This window comes from Triturus cristatus, chromosome 9 (assembly GCF_964204655.1).
Source record: "Triturus cristatus chromosome 9, aTriCri1.1, whole genome shotgun sequence".
NCBI classification, from domain to species: Eukaryota; Metazoa; Chordata; class Amphibia; order Caudata; family Salamandridae; genus Triturus; species Triturus cristatus.
In genome coordinates this window covers 212753362-212773752 of record NC_140592.1, presented here as the reverse complement: position 1 = coordinate 212773752, position 20391 = coordinate 212753362, and positions in this window count along the sequence as shown.

Below are 20391 nucleotides of genomic sequence, written 5' to 3'. Positions count from 1 at the left end.
AAGGGTGGGAGGCGGCACCCCAGACCACCCCACAAGATGTGTTCCACTATGTGCTGACCCTCCGGAACCAGACCAGGAAGTTCCGAACACTGGCCGAGGCCAACCTAGAGACAAGCCAAGAAGAGATGAAGCGCTGGTACGACCAGAATGCCACTCTGGTCGAGTTCCAGCCGGGCCAACAAGTATGGGTCATGGCTCCCGTGAAGCCAGGCGCCCTCCAGGACAGGTGGACCGGGCCCTACAAAGTGATTGAGCGGAAGAGCCCAGTCACATACTTGGTGGACGTCCAGTCGCCCCGGGATCCCCTCCGGGTCCTTCACGTGAACCGCCTCAAGCCTCACTTCGTGCGGACAGAACTAAGCCTCCTGCTGGCCACCGATGACGGGGCCGAAGATGAGTCCGATCCCCTCCCGGACCTCCTGTGTGTCAAGGAGCAGGATGGCTCCGTGGAGGGAGTGAATCTCTCCCCAGCTCTCACTACCCAGCAGCAAGAGGACTGCCGCCAGCTACTAGGACAATTTGCCGACCTCTTCTCCCTGATCCCCCGAGTCACCGAATGGTGTGTCCATGACGTGGACACCGGGGACAGCCAGCCGGTGAGACACCGAGCCTACCGGGTCCCCGACCGGGTCCGGTCCTGCATTCAAGCTGAAGTCTCAAAGATGTTGACCATGGGAGTGATCGAGCCATCTGACAGTCCCTGGGCCAGCCCCGTGGTCCTGGTCCCGAAGGCAGCGGCCCCCGGTGTCGCCTCCGAGCTCCGGTTCTGTGTGGACTACCGGGGGCTCAATGACGTCACCCGAGCCGATGCCCACCCCATCCCACGAGCCGACGAGCTCATTGACCGACTCGGGGCAGCACGGTTCCTCAGCACCTTCGACCTCACCTGCGGATACTGGCAGATTGCGCTCACCGAGGGGGCCAAGGAGTGGTCTGCCTTCTCCACCCCAGATGGGCATTACCGCTTCCGCGTAATGCCCTTCGGAATGAAAAATGCCCCGGCCACCTTCCAGCGACTGGTAAATAGAGTCCTGGCTGGGCTAGAACAGTTCAGCGCGGCATATCTGGACGACATCGCCGTTTTTAGTTCCGGATGGAGTGAGCACCTCCAGCACCTCCGGAGGGTGCTAACCGCCCTGCGCCAGGCAGGCCTGACAGTAAAAGCCAGCAAGTGCCAAATTGGACAAGGATCAGTAGTCTACCTGGGGCACCAGGTCGGGAGTGGCCAGGTCGCCCCTCTACAACCAAAAATCGACGCCATCGTGGCCTGGGAACCCCCCACCACCCAAACGGAGGTCCGAGCCTTTCTGGGCCTCACTGGCTACTAACGCAGATTCATCAAGGGGTATGGCAGCCTTGTCGGCCCCCTCACAGAACTCACATCCAAAAAACAGCCAAAAAAGGTTCAGTGGACAACCGCCTGCCAGGAGGCGTTCGATGCCCTAAAGAAGGCCATGTGCACGGCCCCCGTCCTCCAGGCTCCCGACTACTCCAAGGAGTTTGTAGTCCAGACCGATGCCTCCGAGCATGGCATTGGGGCCGTCCTGTCCCAGATGAATGACCAAGGCCTGGACCAGCCCGTCGCCTTCCTCAGTCGGCGGCTGTTACCCAGAGAACAGCGATGGAGTACCATTGAGCGCGAAGCCTTTGCCGTGGTCTGGGCACTCAAGAAACTACGCCCTTACCTGTTCGGCACCCATTTCAAAGTCCAAACCGATCATCGGCCCTTGCGATGGCTTATGCAGATGCGGGGAGAAAACCCCAAGCTACTGCGGTGGTCAATCTCCCTCCAGGGGATGGATTTCACCGTGGAACACCGTCCTGGGACGGACCACGCCAACGCCGATGGCCTCTCCCGGTTCTTCCGCCTCAGCGAAGAGAACCCCCCAAGATGATGGGCAGTTCTCTCCGGCTTTCAGCTGGGGGGGACGCGTGTTGGACCCGGCCTCGTAACATGGCTCTACTGGTCCCCACCCCACCTAACCTGGTGCCGGCGGCCCCAATCCCCCGGCCTCACCAAGCCTTTCCACCAGAACACACGCACTCAACCCGGACACCCTCGTCCATGGCCTCTCTCCTTTCGGCCACCCCGGGCCCGCGTGCCCACTTCATGCACCAAGATGGCCGCCCGGCCCCAGCGCGACCCGGGCCTAGAGGCGCCACTCCGGCTGGAGGACATCACACTTCCAGGGGTTGAGAGAGGGAGGAGCAGTTTCTATCGCACCTCTGAACTCCCCTGGGACGATGGGTTTCGATCGGCCCTCCGGCCTCCCTGAAGGCTGGCTCCACGCCTGCTGGGTGTCTGGGACTCCTCCCGACCCGGCCCTGAAAGGATCAAAAGACAATGGCAGGAAACCCCCGACAAGCGACCCCCAGGTGACAAGACCCCTGCCTGCACAGACTCCGGACATCAAAGAGGGGTCGACCTATAACCAGGGGTGCTCTGGGACTGTCCGGCAGATTCGACGCTGGAACAACGAGAGCCTGCTGACGCGGTCGCGGCTCCTGGAACTTAGAACTACCTGAGCCCTGCTGAGTGACTCGCGGCTCCCTGAAGATCGTAAGACCTCCGAACTTGTACCTGAGCCCTGCTGAGTGACTCGCGGCTCCCCGAAGATCGTAAGACCTCCGAACTTGTACCTGAGCCCTGCTGAGTGACTCGCGGCTCTCCGAAGATCGTAAGACCTCCGAACTTGTACCTGAGCCCTGCTGAGAGACTCGCGGCTCCCTGAAGATCGTAAGACCTCCGAACTTGTACCTGAGCCCGCTGAGTGACTCGCGGCTCCCACAGACTCCACTGGTCCCGCCGGACCCCACGACAACCAGCCTACCCCCCAGCTCGAGGATTGTGAGCTGTGCGCCGGGTACATCCTTACCTTGAACTATTGTGCCAAAGACTGTCCCGCTACCCCCTATCCCTTCCGAGACTCATTGAGCCCGCGCTCTCCTTGTACATATTTGCAGTGCTAACCTATTTGATAAAGATTGGTTCCTGAGAACGCACGGTGTGTTGTTTCTGTGTCGTGTGGTGCCCAAAGTACGATCCTCGAGACGAGACTTCTCCTCCTGAGGAGTCTCCCGCCAGTGCCCGGCTACGATACTTGAGGGTGGGTCTCAGGGTAGTCAGGACTCCCTTCCCGGGCTCCTCTGAGGTCGCCGTCTAACAGTAGGTATCTGCCAGGCTGAGCTGTGTGCTCCTATGCAACTGCAAGTGGGTCTGTTGAACTCCTGATCGGAAGTCAGTATAGGGCTGGGTCTGAACTTGCTTCTCCCCGCTCCAACCTGTCTTCTGATAGGGTGCTTGGATAGCGGGATGAAATGCCTCCCCGCCCGCGCAGGCTCCATTTTTCAGACATGCTGCGCTGATTTGGGCATGAGCAGCATGTCTATGGCTTGCGAATGTTTGAAGGGAGCTGGGATGTAAAGTACCCCTCAAACATGCGCAGTCCCCAGAACTCTGCTAGTAGGACTTTCCTTTTTACTGCTGACATGCGCACTTAGCCCTGACAGCACACAGACAACAGAAATGAAAGCATTCAAAGTGACAGGTGTGTCAGTTCATCTGCTGTCATTTCTGCTGCTGTAGCTGCAAAAAGCAACTTGTTCATGTTTTTCTGATTAAGTTAGTGAGGTTGCGCTCCAGCTCACCCCACGGTCCAGCCGCCCCTGTCTCAGCTTCCCTCTTATTTCTCTGATGCCCAAATCATGGTGTCTACTCTGCTTCATTTTTCCCCTTCCCGTGGGCCATTGCTCCAAGGCTCAAAGAAACACTGGCACAGGAAGTATGCCCTGGGCCTCTAATGCAGCTGCAGCACCAATGATACCTACAGCTCTGCAAAGCAGGCAGTCCTCTCTGTCCACTTAGGTGGGTCATTACCTCTAGGCCAGATGCCAAAGCAGGCTTTTCTGCCACTTTGTGTAAAACACAACAACAAAAAATACAGTTAATAATAATAATAATAATAATAAAACAATTTCTAAAGCGCCTGGTTACACTAGAACAGTGTGTCCCCGCGCTGACAGATGCTGCTGCTCCTCAAAAGACCAAGGTCCGGGGCACGCCTGGATTCCTGGAAAAAAGGCTATTATTTACGTGGGAATAGGTGAGTTTTCAGTTTTGATCTGAATCTTATCCCCTTTCCTCCCATGTTACTTGGATCATGTTCAGTGCGCAACAATGGTGACCTGGGCCCTAATGCTAGCAAGGAAAATTAACCACATCTTCTTTTTCAAAGTAAGATTGCCATAACTGGGGTCCAGTGCCCACTCACAAAGGGCAAGGAGGGGGCTCCTGTGCTGTGAAACAGATAGTAGAGAACTATGGAAAACACATGCCATCTCACCAAGGTGTCTGCTACCTGAAAGAAACGTAAATATGTGCAATGGATAATCATTAAATATAAAGGCTGCTTTGGAGCAAGTGTAGCTTTTAATTAATGGAGTCACTCAGCTTCATGGTGACAAATATGTATTCCTATAGAGAGGTAATATTTGTGTCTGTTAAAAGGAGTGGAACCTTTTGATGGACATATGAAAATATTTACACTAGATATAGTATGGATGCTTATCACTATAATGTGTATTTTTAAAGCACTTGGGCCAGATGTACGAAGCATTTCACTGGTCGCAAACAGCCCATCTGGCCGTTTATGACCTGTAAAATGCATTTTTCCATGTACAGAAGGCAAAATGCGACTCAGTAACTTGTTACAGAATTGCACTTTGCTTTTGCAAATCGGTATTATCCCTTCCTAATGCTCAATAACACTGGCATGTATGAATGTTTTGCAACCGAAAATGCGGTCGCAAAACAGTCACAGTTACCACCAACTCAAGTAGGTGGTATCCCATTCGCAAATGGGAAGGGGGCCCAAAGGGACCCCTTCCGTTTGTGAATGTGGGTGCTAATATTTTTTAAGAGCTCTGCCTGCTCCTAAAAAATGAAAAGGTAGCTTTAAATTTTTGAAATGCATCCCATTTTCTTTTAAGGAAAATGGACTGCATTACAAAAAAATATATTTCTTTATTTAAAAACCAATCGCAGGCCACCATCCATGTGATTGCAGCCATTCACAATGGGTAGCAAACTGCGACCTGCCTCATGAATATTGATGAGGCAGATCCATTTGCGACCCCACTGTGAATAGCTGTTGTACATTGCAGTTTGTGATTTCCTATTGCTAAAATTCACTAATAGGAAATCTCAAACACGCTATTTTGTACATCTGAATCTTGTTTTTTTCTGAAACAGAAGCTTGTTTTATGCAGTGTAATTCAACTTAACAATAATGACATTCACAGTGCTTTCTGTTACCTTTTAGCACTTTAAATAAGTAATGTTTCCTCACTGCATCAATCAGGATTTACTTCTGTGACTCTCCAGTCACACACAAAGACATCTGCAGTGATCACATTAGCCAAATGAGGCTTCATAAGATAAAAGAGTATATATCCCTTTGATTAGTTTAAATTGCATTTATTTTTCATTTGAGGTGCGTTCATGTTTTTGTGTGCAGTTACCCAAATGTGAACAAAAAACAATGAAATGCAGATTTCTTTCTTCATTTTAGTCATGTCTTTGACCCCGACTTCACATTCACTGACCCTGCCCCATGTCACTCAGTAGTACCGTCCTGACACTTTGTTATGGGCTTCGACTCCTGCATGTAAATGAAGACAACCTAGAAAGGCGCCTTTCACGCTTCCAGGCTATATTTATCTACATGTAATTGCAGACCCATTTGCATCACCCCTCTCCCCGGGAACACATCCACAGCACCGTGGGGGCCATGCCCCACAGTTTGAAGACCTCTGGGTTAGCCAATGGCTAAAGTGGATTGATCATTGCTCCAAGCAGTATGCTTTAGCAGGCAGAAGACAAACATAAGAACAAATCCATGGATTAAGAGGGCTGGCTGAAAGTCCTTGTAGGCAAGGATATTATATATTAATAATTTTAGTGTGTTAGAAATGGGATTTCTGGTTGGCTAGGACGTGCACCTAAGCCAGGCAGACCCCACCACTCTAGTCACGGCAAGGGAGTTACACACTGAAAATAACCCCTGCTCACCCCCCCTTGGTAGCTTGGCAGAAGAGTCATGCTCATCCCAGAGGCAATGTGTAAAGCATTTGCGCAACACACTCACACAGCAGCGACAAACTAGGCACACCACAAAAGAAACTCCACACAAGGATATATAAAAATAGCCTTTGTATTGACCATAAAACACATTAGAACATAATCACATATATACACAGTGCCACCAGGCACTTGTCATGACTTCACAGGTGTTGCATAAATCACCTTGCCCATCGGGCAATTGTCATAACATTACATATATCACAAGGCCAATCGGGCCACAGTCATGACCACTATAGTTATGGACCAGTAGCTACTGGTAATATTGCACTCAGCACAACACGGTATGTATACATATGATCATCAGTGCACCAGTACACACTTGCCACCATACACGTATTGTGAGCACCTCATGCCCACTTTAGCCACATGCAGATCAAATATGCCCTTTAGCGTGGGGCACACAAAGTCAGGTCAGGCAACCACAAGGAACAGCCTCTGCCCTCCTCTTATGCGGCTCGGGCCTCTCAGGCTACTGGGCCATCTGGCCAGCTAACACCAGGAATGCAGCAATTACCAATGCTGATCGGGGCCTCAATGCTCCTATTTCAAATTGAGGAGCAGGGGCCTCCGTAACGACAGTGCCCCAAAGGTAGGTACACCCGGGAGTGGAGGAGGTCCCTCGACCCACGTTGGCAGCAGACCTCTCTTCGCAATAAAGGTGGTTGCTCGCGAGTGCGCAGCCCCCACTGCAATACACAGCAACCTCAGTCCCACTCACCGATCACAGGGGGGCTGAGTGGTTCAGTTTGCAGCCAGACAAGGTACCGGTCCTTCTTGACTTTGTAAGTCACCCCCGGCAGCCACGTCCCGAACTTTCTCTCCCAGGCTTCGGTCTCAGCACCCAGCCCACAGGATGCCTTGGGGCGTCCTCGTGGGCATCTGGGGGTGTGGCTAGGCCCGCCCTCTTCCAGCTTCAGCATGAACCCCCGGGACAGGATTCCTTGCTGCTTGGGTGCTTTTTCCGTTGCAGTCAGGAGCGCATACCCGCTTTGCCCCGACCACCACCAGGCTCAGGCAACATGCGGGGCTCTCCTCTTCTACAATGGTGCCCCGTCCACAGTCAGGCATCCTTTGCCTGACTTCCGGTGACTTCCACAGCCACAGAATAACGAAGTCTCCCCAACTTTCTGCTCGGGCCTGATTCCTCTTCGGTGCGATTACCCTCCTCTGCGTCAGCCGCACTTTTAGAGACTGAGCCCACGTATCGGGCTCTGACAGCAAATTCAGCCCCTGTCACGCGTTGCTGTTGGTAGGCACAGCGCTCACCATACACTGCTTTTAAATCCCTGGGAGATCACTGGGGGCCCGAGTAGGAAGTCGGTCCAGGCCAGCACATATGGCTAAGTCCAGATGGCGGTTCCCTGGTAGCCCAGCAGTCCTCTGGGGCAGCATACAGGACCAGCAGCATCTGGTCCCAAGTCCAAGCAAGCTCAAAAGACATGGGACCACAGCCCCAATATTTATAGTCCATAAAGTCTTTGAGGTCTGCTGGCACAGGGCTCTGAGCCCAGTCCAAACCAGTTCTAGGGTGCACTTAAAATACCTTTACAGTGCACAACACTTCCCATTGTAAGTGTATGCCCTGGCCCCGGACAGACCACGGGTGGGGCGAGCCATCATTGTGGAAGGCAGGCACAGCCCTATTCAGGTGCAGGTGCTATTTCTCCCACCACTCCAAATGCGACCAGACCTATTCATCCGGACTCTCTGGAGCCACTGCACCTCCCCAGCCCCTGTCACTCCAAAGCCAGACAGTCAATATACATCATAGCAGAGGACCAAACACACATAGCACACAGAAATGCCCACTTGTAAAAGTGGCATTTCTAAAATGGTAATAATAAATCCGCAACCACTAAAAAATGTATGTGTCTTGTAAAGCGCACTGCTGCCCTGAGGCGTCGTGGCGCTGTAGACCGCTGGGGAACCCGTCCTGGCTATCCCTGTGAGATGGTCCCTCCTGGGTTTCTCCAAGGTGAAACCAGGCATCCCCGGCGAATGTGGGGGGCCGTTGTGGAGATGAGGCAAGCTAATGCCCAGAGTTGCCGAGTGTGTTCCTGATTAGAGTAGGTACCGAGGCGAGAATTATCGAGTCCGTTTTTGACCCTGGTCCACGACCCTGCCGCGTCGGGAATTGAACCCTGGTCCCTGGCCGATTCTCTGCTTGCGGATCTGCCGCCTCTAACCAGTGAGCCACACCTCTCCACATAGCATTTATCATCACTATTCCAAACATACCAAACTTGATCACGCTACCCCTCTCATATCAGGAATTACCACTGAAGCACACATCAGGGAATCCCCAATGCATTTTCTATGAGAGGGCACCCTCACAGCAGTGAGAAACCAAATAGGCTGTTTGTCACTACCAGGACATGCCACACAGTTAAGGCACATGTCCCAACATTTACGTACACCCCACCCTGCCCATAGGGCTACCTAGGGCTTACCTTAGGGGTGACTCATATGTAGCAAAAGAGGAGTCACAGACATGGCATCCACTTTATGTGCCACGTCACAGCAGCAGTAAACTGCGCACACAGGGCCTGCAGTGGCAGAGGCATGAGACAGATTTGAAAGGCTACTTTGATAGGCGGCGCAAGCAGCGCTGCAAGCCCACCAGTAGCATTTGATTTACTGGCCCTGGGTATAGGAGATACAACTGTACAAGGGACTGACAGGTAAATTAAATATGCCAAACAGGTGTAGACCAATCTTAATAAGTTTACCATCGAGAGCGCATGCACTTTATCACCGAACAGCAGTGATAACGTGCCCAGAGCCCTAAAACCACCAACAACAGGTCAGAAAAATTACAGGAGGCAGGCAAGAAGTTCTGGGTTGACCCTGCAAAAAGGGCCAAGTCCAACACAACCCCTTTCCAGCCTAAAGCCAGGGTAGACCAATCAATACCTTGATGGGCTTCCCTGCTTTGGGCGAAAGAACATGGACGTGGGCCCACAACTGCAGGGGCACACTCCAGTTCTATGCCAATCTGAACCCATGTGGATCCCTTTGTCAAAGCTCCCAGGACAAACTAAGCTACCCCACTGGGACTCCTTAGATGTCCATGGCCAGGACCAGGCCCTAGGCTGTCCAGATTTCTCTGGTCCTTGCCATCTCACAGAGTGGGGGGTGGTAGCCCCAGGTAAATAATATCCATTCTCAACTCTCATCAGTGCAGTTCTACACTGCCACTGATCCCTCCACCCATGGTCTGTACCCTCTGGATGACCAGGGATCACGGGCGAGGCTCTCCTCTCCTACCCCTCCTGCTGGGGTTCTGCAATCTCCTCCTAGAAGAGGCACCCTCAGAATCAAAAACTGTGTGGGCGCTGATATCACCCTCCCACACAATTATCCCACCAGTTCAGGATCTTGACCCTGCAACTGGTCTCCTAACCCAGGGACCAAACCCTCAGGTTGAACCGGGGCCAGAGGCAAGTGCTCCCTCCTTCTGCACCCCTTCCAGAGTTCTGCACCCTCCCACCTGGAGTGGTACCCCAAGCAGACAAAATGGTAGGGACACTGCTTACAGATGTCCTTCCCTCCAGGTCAGACATTACCTCCTGAACCTGGCCTCCCAATCCAGGGACTACACCCTAAGGCTGAGCACTTGCCTGGCAAGGCAGGACTTCCTGGCGTTCATGCAGGCCTCCCCAAGGGTAACACATACCTCATGTATTGCGTGACAGTCTGCCTGCTGCTGATCACCTGACACCTGCCCATCTGACAGTGCTCGAAGACCCTCAAAACAGACACAGTGTCACCATGGTCATTCCTAGATGGCTCAACCCTTAGGGCTGGCCCCTGACCAACTGGTTCTCCCACTGGGGACCGCATCCCCTCTCACCCCTCCATCTAGACTTCTGCACCCTCCACTCAGGAGTAGCACCACCAGATACCAGAAATAGTGGAATGCTGCTTACAGACGCTCCAAGTTCTCCTGACACTAGAAGAACCTCCTACAAGTACAGCCTAGGATCCCCACCTGGGGTTCCCTTAGGGAACCCTCCAGGCCCTGGAACTGGGTTTCGGGCATCTTGGGGCGCATCCCGTTCTGCACTCCCTCTCCGCAGAGACAGGACGCGAGTCCCTACACTCTTCCCACTACACCGGGACCTATCTGGGCTACTATGAACCTTTCCCACCACCCTCGGTTGGGAAATACCGGAGCCACTCCCTTTAGGGTCACTCCTAAATGCCTTTCCAGACCCTCTGGCACTCACCCAGAGGTCTGCCTCCCGTGCAAGCTCCCTGGGTTCAGAGAACTGACACTCCAACAGGTGTTGGCATAGCCCTGGAAAACGGAGCATGTGCTCTCTGACAATCAGATTGAACAGCCCTTCAAAATTGTTTGCTGTGCTACCCGTCACCCAATCCTCCAGTGCATCACAACATTCATCCACAAACTCCGCCCCAAGACTTGTGAGACAGTTTCCTACTGCCCCTGAACCTCAACCTATACCCTTCACTCGTGACACCCTCTGCCTGAGAACTAGGTACCATGCTCTGGGATCTGGGAGTGGAACTTCCTACACTGGACTGTACATTGCTGCCAACACTGGACTCCACCCTTACTGGTGAATCCAGACCACTGAAGCTCCACTCAGAGGACAACCTATCCTCAAGAGCTAGCTTTTCTTCAGCGCAGGCCCTCTCTGCATCCACCATCCTCTCCTGCGCTAGGCAGGCAAGGCACATAAACACACACAAGTGCAACATAAGACTCCTAGGCGTTAGAGCTGAAGCAGGACTACACAACAAGAAAAATGATGAATATGAGGAGAAACAAAAAAATTCAGGAGAAAATTCAGGAGAAATCCCAAAACACGTGATTTGTCTAAATGTAGAGTTTGCAGTGCAACCATGCATCACTATGGTCCTGTGCAAACGCAAGTCCTATCCCACCGCTGCCACCAATATTAGAAATGGGATTTCTGGTTGGCTAGGGCATGCACCTAAGCCGAACAGAAACCACCAATCTAGTCAGGGTAAGGGAGTTACTCGCTGAAAATGACCCCAGCCCACCCCTTTGGTAGCTTGGCAGAGCATTCAGGCTTATCTCAGAGGCAATGTGTAAAGCGTTTGCACTGCACACTCACACAGCAGCGACACACTAGGCACACCACAAAAGAAACTCCACACAAGGTTATTTAAAAATAGCCTTTGTATTGTCCATAAAACACATTAGAACATTATCACATATATACACAGTGCAACCAGGCACTTGTCATGACTTCACAGGTATTACATAAATCACCTTGCCCATCGGGCAATTGTCATAACACTACATATATCACAAGGCCAATCGGACCACTGTCATGACCATTACAGTTGTGGACCAGTAGCTACTGGTAATATTGCACTCAGCGCAACACGGTGTGCATACATATAATCATCAGTGCTTCTTAGTACACACTTGCCACCATACACATATTGTGAGCACCTCATGCCTACTTTAGTCACATGCAGATCATTTATCCCCCCTTAGCGTGGGGAACACAAAATCAAGTCAGGCAACCACAAGCAGCAGCCTCTGCCATCTTCTTATGCGGTATGTGGTGCTCTGTGCCTCTCAGGCTACTCTGCCATTTGCCCAGCTAACACCAGGAATGCAGCAAATACCGCTCCCGATCGGGACCGCAATGCTCCTATTTCAAACCGAGGAGCTGGAGCCTCCGTAACAACAGTGCCCCAAAGAGAGGCGCCCCCTCGACCCACGTTGGCAGAGGACCTCTCTTCTCAATAAAGGTGGTTGCTCGCAGGCGAGCAGCCCCACCTGCAATACACAGCAAGCTCAGTCGCACTCACCAATCACAGAGGGACAGAGTCGTTAAGTTTGCAGCCATTGGCTGCCGAACAAGGTACTAGTCCTTCTTGTCTTTGCAGGTCACCCCTGGCAGCCACGTAGCTAACTTCCCCTCTCGGGCTTGGGTCTCAGCACCCAGCCCGCAGGATGCCTCAGGCGGCAATGACCCGGCGTCCTCGTGGGCTTCTGGGGGCGTGGCAAGGCCCCGCCCTCTTCTAACATCAGCAAGAACTCCCAGGCCAGGATTCTTTGCTGCTTGTGTGCTTTCTCCGTTGCGGACAGGAGCGCCTTCCTGCCTTACCCCGCCTACCACCAGGTTCAGGCAACAGGCGGGGCTCTCTTCTTCCTCACAGGAGCCCCGTCCACAGTCAGGCATCCTCTGCCTGACTTCCGGTGGCTTCTGACAGCCACAGAATACGGAGTGAAGTCTCCGGAACTTTCTGCTCGGGCCTGATTCCTCTTCAGTGCAATTGCCCTCCTCTGCGCCTGCCACACTTTTAGAGAGTGAGTCCACGTCTCGGGCTCTGACAGCAAATTCAACCCCTGTCACGTGTTGCTGTCGGTAGGCACAGCGCTCACCATGCACTGCTTTTAAATCCCTCTGGGCAGGCCACAGCCCCCTGGGAGATCACTATGGGCCCAGATAGGAAGCAGGCCCAGGTCAGCAAATATGGCAAAGTCCAGATGGTACCAAATAAATCACAAGTATGGGAGCTTGTGTTTTCTGCACACTGTATAATCCAATTTTAGACCACCAGTGTGGGTTACTCATGATATGCTGATGTTTGAAAGAAGCCATGAAGATATTGGCAAATGCTGGTGCCCCAGAAAAACCCATTGATGTACCTGAGAGTTGTGCATAATATGTTTCATTCCATTTGAAGTAACTGTGGTGTAAGCAGTAATGTAAAAGTTGTAGCAGAAAAACCTTGTCTGTGTTAATATCATCTAATTCCAGTAGAGCCCACTCCTGGTGGGTCTTCAAGATTTTTGTGTATCTTCGGTATCATGTATAAACAAGGTCTTCGAGGGTTAACTGTTGTCAAATATTGTCTAGTGGGACCATCAATCCATTTCATGTCTACTGCATATTGTAAAATCTTGTCCAGTAGCTCTAAAAGGTCCAGCGTTGGATCTGGCTACTAAAGGTACGGTCTTTTCAAAACGCTTTGACAACAATTTGAGTTAACATACACCTCTACAAACTGTGTTCTTTACATGTTTTTTGAGCCTCCATTCGGACATACATGTAATTATTTAAATTATTTTGTCATTTCAGACATTGCCCCTGAGGAAGGAACTTGTATGTTCCGAAATGCATAGGGCATGGGCACCCTTGAATGTATTATTTTGCAAATTTGTAATTGCATTGATGATTTCTGTTGTAGTACTTGAACATTGTAATTCTCAACAAAATATTGAATTCTATGTCATTTAATATAAATGCATGTAAATACCATGCAACTATGGTTTGAAATGTTTCTTTACAAGCAAATTATTGGTAAAAAGTGTATACACGTCTAAAGACTGTTGGTTATAGACCTTTGAACAGTGCGCAGCAAACACAAGCTCCCATACTTGTGATTTATTTGGTATTTTATGAGCAACTGCTGACAGCTCTTGCTTGCTGTAGCACCGGTTGATTCTTTCATCAGCTTGAAAAAAAGAGGAGTGCACCCCCTACCCCATAACTCAAGTCCAGATGGTGGCACACTGGTAGCCCAGCAGTCCTCAGTGGCAGCATACAGGACCATCTGCATTTGGTCCCAAGTCCAAGCAAGCTCAAAAGACATGGGGTCACAGCCCCAATATTTATAGACCATAGAGTCTACAGGCACAGGGCTTTGAGCCCAGTCCTAAACAGTTCTGAAGGGCACTTAAAAATATCTTTACAGTGCACTACACTCCCCATGGTAAGTGTATGCCCTGGCCCCAGACGCACCACAGGGGGGAGGGGCCATCATTTTGGAATTCAGGCACAGCCCTATTCAGGTGCAAGTGCTTCTCCTCCCACCACTCCAAATGAAGACCAGGCCCATTCAAACCTAGTGCTGACTCATCCACACTCTCTGGAACCACTGCACCTCCCCAGCCCCTGTCACTCCAAAGCCAGACAGTCAATAAACATCCTAGCAGAGGACCAAAGAAACATAGCACACATAAATACCTACATCTAAAAGTGGAATTTCTAAAATAGTAATAATAAATCCGCGACCACCAATATGCAGCATTTATCACCACTATTCCAAACATACCAAACTTGATCATGCCACCCGTCTTATATCAGGAATTACCACTGAAGCACATATCTGGGAATCCCCAATGCATTTCCTATGAGAGGGCAGCCTCGCAGCAGTGAGAAACCAAATAGGCTGTTTGTCACTACCAGGACATGCCCCACAGTTAAGGCACATGTCCTAACTTTTACCTACACTGCACCCAGCCCATAGGGCTAGCAAAGGCCTACCTTAGGGGTGACTGATATGTAGTAAAAGGGAAGTCACAGATGTGGCAACTACTTTATGTGCCACGTTACAGTGGCAGTAAACTGCACGCGCAGGCCCTGCAGTGGCAGGGGCCTGAGACAGGTTTGAAAGGCTACTTTGGTGGGTGGCACAAGCAGCGCTGCAAGCCCCCCAGTAGCATTTAATTTACTGGCCCTGGGAATAGGAGATACGACAGGTACAAGGGTACAAGGGACTGACAGGTAAATTAAATATGCCAAACAGGTGTAGACCAATCTTACCAAGTTTACCATCGAGCGCACATGCACTTTAGCACCGAACAACAGTGATAAAGTGCCCAAAGACAGGTCCGAAAAATGACAGGAGGAAGGCAAAATGTTCTGGGATGACCCTGCAAAAAGGGCCAAGTCCAATATAGTGCAATGAAAAGGTTTTGACTTTTGCCAGGCTGAAAACGCCCTGATAATTCATTTAACAATTGCATTCTATCTCTCCAAATTCATAAGTTCCACAATTATGCTTATTTAGAGTGCAGGAAAACCTGAAAGTAAAACAGTGCAGTGGTAGTATCTTTTCTGCTTGATATTACCTCCTGAATTAAGCACAGCTTTTCTATCGCTTTCCACCAAGTTTGTTCCACTTTTGTGACACAAACCCGGCGCAAAATGTTGGGGTGTGATTTATTATCCGACACAAACCAGGATTTGCATTTGAAAGTATCCTAAAGTAACAGAATGTTGCACTATGAGCTACTTTGCACTACTTTGCTTCAAGGGGCGTTAAATGGGCACTAAATTGATGTTCACATGGAACCACACGAGTTTACACTAAAATCCCTATCTACGAATAATATTCGTAGACATGGATTTGCACCAAAACCTTACATCCCCTCATGGCAGGTGTAATAAGGAGAAATATTTTTATTTCTCCTTACTATTCCAACTTTGCATGTCTGCTGCATTGCACACCACATATATGAAGAGGAAAAAATCTTAAATTATATTTTTATTACTGAAAGGGTCACTTCCCAGTTCAAAATCTATGCTTTAGGGAATCTTTTCACTACGGCACAAGGGTGTGTGCATTACCATGCTGCATCAAAGGAAGATTTTATTCTCTATCTCTTTGACGCAAGGCAGCACCACTTTGGTTGCTGTACTGCTTTGCATCACATTTTTACAGATTTTATACAGAAAAATACAGACAGAAAACTGCATATTTCCTGTCTGCATTTATTTTCAAATGAGGTAACATAGAGAAAATGTGGATTCTTTTGAGTGACTCTCCATCCTGTGATTGATGAATGAACTTCAGGCCAATAGCTATCCAGATTCAAATGACAGGGATGTTAACAATTGAATCAGATTTCCTTAAATCATTGCACATCTCTTCATATGTTTCTACTATTATGCTAATAAGTTCCTGTGGGTATATCTTTTATTATAGTTGGCAGGAAATTGTGGTAGACCCTGACAGGCATCAAAGTGTGAATGGACATTTATCATATAGATTATATACATTTAGAAATATATGAGTTATGGCTTCATTTGTTCAAAACACAAAATAAGTATGGATAAATACCAATAAGCTGGCCAAAAACATAAATATGAATGAATACAATTGGCAATGTTAAAAAATATATATACCATAAAACAAGGATCCCTGGTATACGTTCCCACCCATTTTGATGCATGTATTTTTGCTTGGTATAAAAAAACAGTCCTATTGTTTCAGTAATGGGATGCAGAAATGGTGAATCAGCAATGATGCAACACTGTATCACTCCAAATCTGCAGAAGGGCAAAAATAAGTAATTTTGTTCCTGAACATTTTGGCCTGAATATACACCAGATGCTTCGTCTGATAAATCCCATACATTCTCCTATCAAAATAGGTCTATTTTCAAAAGCAAAACATATGGTGACACTGGTTTAAATTACCTATGTCATCAACATGCTCGATTTTCAAACGCACTTTCTAATTTTATTGGATGGTTTTGAAAATGCTGTTAATACAAAACAAGTGCTTGGCCCTGTTGAGCTATCAGGCTCCATGTGACTGCGCATTTACAGACAAAACATTGATACATGCACAGAGACATTAGACCAGATGTACGAAAGATATTTGTATTTGCACATTGTCCAAATTGCTATTTTGGCAGTTCGTGAATGCAAAACTCCCTTTTTAAAAGTACAAAAGGCAATTTGATAGTTCTTATTTACATTTTATTTCATTTGGTAATCTTTATTTTTGCAATTCCAAATAGGGAATTGCAAATAGGAATTTCCAAATAGTGAATTGCAAATAATATGTATGAAACATTTCCTAATTGCGACTAGTTGCAAAATGCGGTTTAGGAACTGCAATTACCACCAAATCAAAACAGGCATTAATCAGGTTCAACATATATCAAGTTGCCCAAAATGCATCAAACCCTTACACAGTGGCAGCTGTGTATGCTCTGGCAAGGATGAGGATGATTTTGGCTAGTATGCAGAGCACGAGAATTGAATTGAATTGAAAGGACATTTATAAAGCGCATGGCTACCCCAGAGCATCCCAATGCTATAGCACTCCCAGAGCAAGTAGAAGAAATTCCGGAAACAGAAAAGTTTTTAAGCATTTACGAAACAGAATATAATTGGATTCAGATCGAATGGTCAATGGTAGGCCATTCCAAAGCTTCGCAGCATTGTAGCCAAAGCATCGTCCTCCACTACGCATTCGTTTTATAACGGGTACTAAGGCCAGGTGTTTATTTTCTGATCTCAAGGATCTAGCCGGACAGTAAAACTGAATAAGAGATCTGACAACTGGGGGGCCCTTGAAAGAGCCTTGTGAGCAATACACAAGGCTTTAAAAGGAATCCTTTGGGGGACCGCCAGCCAGTGAAGTAATGCAAGAGAGAGTTTGGCAGACATCCACCTAGCAGAATTGGTGAGAAGTCGTGCTGCACAGTTCTGAATGACTTCAAGTCTATTAATGGCCGCCAGAGGAACTCCCAGATACAGAACGTTTGCATAGTCCAGGCGCGACAGAATAAGCGCCTGGACCACTGTTCTTCTGACAGTGAGTGGGAGTAGATGAAGAATCTTCCTTAACATTCTGAGCAATCCAAAGCAGCCAGCGGCTACCTTACTCGCTTGCTTCTTAAAGTTCAGATCATGGTCGATCCAGACTCCCAAACTCTTAATTTCTGTTTTTGGAATCGGAGCGGGGCCGAGACAGTTAGGCCAGAAGGGAGCTATGGTGGATGGAGAACAATTTCCAAGAAACAGGAGCTCCGTCTTGTCACCGTTAAGTTTTAGGTAAGAAGCATCCATCCATTTTGACACTTCTTGCAGACACAGCATGAGACTAGGAGCAGACTTATTTTCTTGGCTAAGTGATACCACTAACTGGGTATCGTCTGCGTAAGTAATAATCTGAATTCCATGAGGGATTACCAGTTCGGCAAGGGGACTCATGTACACATTAAAAAGAGTGGGGCTCAGGGACGAACCCTGAGGGACCCCACAGCCAAGAGGCAGAGGTTCCGAAGCAACATTTCCATCAAAGACCACAAATGAGCGGTCCTCAAGATAGGACTGTAGCCACTTTAGTGCCATATCAGTAATTTGAAGGCCTTTGAGTCTTTGAATTAAAAGTTGATGGCTCACGGTATCGAAAGCTGCGCTGAGATCGAGCAGAATCAATGCAGCACAGCCTCCATCATCCGTGATCCTTCTTACACTTTCCGTCACAACTAACAAAGCTGTTTCCGTACTTTGTTGGGCTCTAAAGCCCATCTGAGTTGGATGGAGGCAGTTGTTAGTTTCCAAGAAGGATGAGATCGTAGAGTTGACATATTTCTCTGCCAGTTTGCCAGTGCCCGGCAATAGTGAGATAGGACGATAATTAGACAGTGTTTCAGGATCCAGATTGGGTTTCTTTAATAAGGCTCTGACCATAGCTTGTTTCCATAAAAGGGGAACAGAGCCTGATTCTAAGGAGGTATTGATTACTTCAAGAACAGTCGGGGCAATGGTTTCAAAAACTCGGTTTAAGATCGTAGGGGGGGGCCACATCTGAAGGAGTCCCAGATTTAACCTGGTTAAAAATATTCTGAAGAATAGTCAAATTTATAGGGGGAATAGTCTCTAATTGATTAATAGCAGAGCGTACGGGGGGTGTTATCTGTGATTCTAAGCCCACAGGAAACGCTTGATAAATAGCTTGGATTTTTTCGTTGAAGAATTTAGCAATTAGATTATAGTGTTGGAGAATATCCTTGTCGATGCTAGAGGAAGAGGGGGGGATAAAAAGAGATTTGGCAATTTTAAAAATTTCACGGGGGCGATTTTCAGCTAAAAGAATTTCTCTTTCGTAGAAAGCGGATTTAGCTAATTTTATTTCAGGGGAGGATTTTAGAATAACACTTTTTGATCAAATAGAGGAGAAGGTATTTGATAAGTATATGCTTAGTAGTCAGGTCATTTGGATTTAACAGCTGATTTACATCCATGGCTACAGAGCGCAACAGACAGAAGCAATGCTATTCCACCCCATGTGCAGGTACTGTGTTGTCTACACCTTTTAGCTTCTGGAAAATACCAGGGAATAATACCAGTAGCAGGAGGAGTGTCTCAAAGTGTGTTGTCACATTTGTATCCATAGGTTTCTTGATCCTGCATCACCCCAGGACTTAAAACATATCAAACTCTTATTTTATTGTCTGCCACATTGTCCCAATGTTATAGGATTATCTGTAAATTAATTTATTTTCCTTCAATATGCAGGTTGTGTGTGGTGCGTCCTATGAAATAACAGACCTTGTCTCCCTGTTTACAGGCAGTGAAGATAATCAGGGCCGGCTTTAACACTGGTGGCGCCCTGTGCGGCAATGTTTGTTGGCGCCCCCACGGACTCCCTCACTACCACCCTTTAACTACAAGGTGAGTCACATGTCATCCACACTGGTAGACAGTATAATTTGCGAGTGCTTGGTCTGGAGAAGCACAGACTCGGATTTTAAAACATACCCCCATGGTTGGGGGTTACATTTAATAATAAGGATTTTGTTTTTTACCGAAATGAACCCTTTTTGAACCATTAGAGTAATGAAAGACAGAAGAAAAAAAACATAATGCTGTAATCTTTACCTTGCAGTCTGCATGCAGTGCTTTGATGACAGTTATTAGATCACTGTTCCATGTTAGGAATTTAACATCTACACTGTCAGTAACAAAAGGATCTCTATGACAAAAGCACTGATCCATTTAAACTATATGCACTTTGTAATCTGCATGGTACACATTCATTGCAGCAGGGATATTAGCCCTCTGTTCTACCATAAAATGAGTTAAAACTTCCATCAGACAAAACTCCTTCAGGCACATACATCAACCATTTTTGCGAGCGCAAATGGTACGATTCGCAAAAATCGGTCGTTTCCGCCCGCAAAAAGGGCATTTGCGATGCATCAAGGTTCAAGGCACTCGCAATTTGAGAATTCGCATTTAATTGCGATTTCTCAAATTGCGATTGCATTAAAGGAATCGCAATTTGAGATTCCTTAAATGCAATGCAAGAACCACTTAAAAATAGCGATTTCAATACTAGGGGGCGTAAACTACCATGCAGTTGGGAAGAGGTGTGGCGCTACGGCCAGGGCGAATGACGCTGGAATCTGGGGCTCACGGTTCGATCCCCAGCATCGGCGGCAGGTCAGCCCAGCACCATGTGACTCTGGGCATTAGCTTGCTTAATCTTCCCTACGGCCCCCAGCGCCGGGATGCCTTCGGGTAGCTGTTCGTGCTTTACAAATACTGGATTTACATTGACATTTTACAGGGTGTCCTTTGGACACCCTTGCACCCTTGAAATTTGCTTGCGCAATTTGCGAGAACCTATTGGTACTCGCGTTGCACATGAAATCTCCCGTTCATTCCTATGGGCCTGTGGGCCCATAGGAATGAGTGGGAAGGCATTCC